Below are 3,126 nucleotides of genomic sequence, written 5' to 3'. Positions count from 1 at the left end.
ATATTAGATTATATTACATTACATTACATTATGTTATGTTATATTACATTACATTATGTTATGTTATATTACATTCCATTATATTAGATTATATTACATTACATTACATTATGTTATGTTATATTACATTACATTATGTTATATTATATTACATTACATTATATTAGATTATATTACATTACATTACATTATGTTATGTTATATTACATTACATTATGTTATATTATATTACATTACATTATATTATATTACATTACATTACATTATGTTATGTTATATTACATTACATTATATTATATTACATTACATTATGTTATGTTATATTACATTACATTATGTTATATTATATTACATTACATTATGTTATATTATATTACATTACATTCCACTATATTACATTACATTATGTTATATTACATTACATTATATTAGATTATATTACATTACATTATGTTATGTTAAATGACATTATATTATGTTATATTACATTACATTATGTTATATTATATTACATTACATTATATTATTTTACATTACATTCCACTATATTACATTACATTATATTATGTTATATTACATTACATTATATTATATTACATTACATTATATTATATTATGTTATATTATATTACATTATATTATATTATATTACATTAAATGACATTATATTATATTATATTACATTACAATATCATATTATATTATATTATGTTACGTGATGTTATGTTATGTTGTGATTTGTTATTTCATGTTATGTTGTATTGTATTGTTATGTTGTGTTATAATATAATACGATATATACATTATGTTATATTATATTATATTATGTCATGTAATGTGATGTTGTATTGTCTTGTATTACATTATATCATATTAACATTATATTATGTTATGTTGTATTATATTATATTATAGCCTATTGTGTTATGTTTATATTAGGCTACATTATATTATATAATAGCCTATAATATAATATTGTATTATATATTATATTATGTTATATTGTGTTATATTATGTTATGTTTTGTTATGTTGTGTTGTGTTATAGCTATTGTGTTAGCCTATATTGTATTGTGTAGTTACATTGTGTTGTGACAGTGTTCTCACCTTGGCAGCAGCGGTGCAGTGGTTTACTGAGGTCACAGTCCACCTTCAGGTTCGAGTCCGCGGTCCGGTCCGGTCCAGTCCGGTTCAGTCCCGGACCCAACACACACACAGACCCACACAGACACACACTCACAGACACACACAGACCCTCCTGCTTCTTCTTCTCCTCCTGAGAAGTTGTGCAGAGCCTCACACGGCGCGAGCTCTATCAGCGCTGAGCAGCTGCACGCGCTGCTCCAGGCCCCGCCCCCCGGACACCTGTCACCTGCCTGATAGACACACACACACACACACACACACACACACACACACACACACACACACACACACACACACGTTTCTCTTCATAGTTTTTACTCTACATCGACTTTATTTCTTAATTCTGATCAATATTAAATCACGTTTTCCAACAGAGCCAATAAATAATCAATCAATAGCCTATAACTGATTATTAATTAAGCTCATAATGACTCAGAGAATCAAACTAACTGGTTTGTTTATTTTCATTGTCTATTAGTTTGTTTGTTTGTTTGTGTGTGTTTGTTACATTAAATTATTAATTTGAATTGATTAAATAAATCTAATTAAATGTAAAAAGTCTCGTCATGTGGAGTCACAGTAAGGTTTAACAGGTGAAGTCTCTCAGGTGAGTTAAGTTAAACAGGAAGTGTCTCACCTCACAGCTGACGTCATTACTAGACCGTGACGTAGGAGCTGATTCATCTGCTGTTGTTCATCTGCAACCCGAGATAAACAACAACTAGGCTACAACTAAAATAAGATATGATTCTCCTGTGTGGTGAGAAAAGCCTTGAGGGCAAAGAAAAAATGTTTTGTTAATAATTAATAATTAATTTAGTACAGGAAACATTCACAAATGTAAAAGGTCCTCAAAAAGATCAAAGACTCAGGAATTTAAAATAAAAAACCTGCTAGATTCAAACACTACAGGGTATGACAGACTGAAAAGCTATAAAAACATCACAAATCAATAAAAACCTCAATTATTTGAAAGGATAACCCCTATTTTTAATTGTATAAAGTGTAAATAGATGTAAATATGTATTTATTTTGTTGGGTTTTTGGTTTTGGTTATGTTTTTATTTTAATATATATAATAATATGATAATAATAACTTACATTTATATAGCGCCTTTCAAGAAACTCAAGGTCGTTTTACAGTGAAAAACGAGATAAATAAAATAAAATAAAATAAATAAGGAGAGAACTAAAATAAAAACAAAACAAACTGAAAATCGAGCATAAAAACTAAAAAATAAAACGACAATACTGTAACTCTTGAATGAAAGGGGGCAGAAAGAAGCAAACTTATATTGTCTACCCCTTACATTTATACTTACATTTATATAACGCCTTTTTTACAGTGAAAAATAAATAAAATAAAATAAAATAAATAAGGAGAGAACTAGGGTAAATGACTGATTTGGAAAGAGAAAGAGAGAGTGTTGAGGGTTTGAAACAGTCCAGAGGGTTCAGAAGAGACACAGAGTTTCTGGATGTGTATAAAATAAAAACAAAACAACTGCTGCTGCTGCTATCGATCTCTCTGTGATCGACTCTCTGATAGTTCAACATTCAGTCAGGTCCTCTCACCATAACCAAGTTAAGTCATAGCAGTAGGTTCGTTACCATTCACCACGCTATGAGATAATAACACAACGTTACCACACAGAGTTGTTTTAGAGGGAAATTCATGCAAAACCGCTGATGCGTGTTGCCTTCAGGGACAGTTTTTCATCAACAGTCTCTGTATTTCCCTCTAAAACAACTCTGTGTGGTAACGTTGTGTTATTATCTCATAGCGTGGTGAATGTGCAGCTCACAACTTGTCCACCAGAGCGTGGTGGAGTTGTTGGATTGCGTATTTGATGAGTTTGATGAGGGATGTGTATGTGTATGTATAAAATAAAAACAAAACAACTGCAGCTGCTGCTATCGATCTCTCTGTGATCGACTCCCTGAGTCTGCGCTCTGCGCTCCGACTCCCACAATGCACCG

The 3,126-nt window shown here is 30.4% G+C and overlaps 1 protein-coding gene across 1 annotated transcript in view; it reads right to left on the bottom strand.

Annotated features, from left to right (window-relative positions):
- The window catches only part of LOC310989767 (serine/threonine-protein kinase WNK4-like), a 34,179-nt gene extending 32,844 nt beyond the window's left edge, over positions 1-1,335 (bottom strand). The window contains exon 1 of the mRNA XM_083976915.1: positions 1,108-1,335. The gene's annotated coding sequence lies outside the window, so the exon portion shown is untranslated. The remainder of the gene's footprint in view (positions 1-1,107) is intronic.
- Between the last annotated feature and the right edge of the window lie 1,791 nt (positions 1,336-3,126).

This window comes from Trachurus trachurus (assembly GCF_905171665.1).
Source record: "Trachurus trachurus genome assembly, chromosome: 8".
NCBI lineage: Eukaryota > Metazoa > Chordata > Actinopteri > Carangiformes > Carangidae > Trachurus > Trachurus trachurus.
This window is presented reverse-complemented; position numbering and strand designations above follow the sequence as displayed.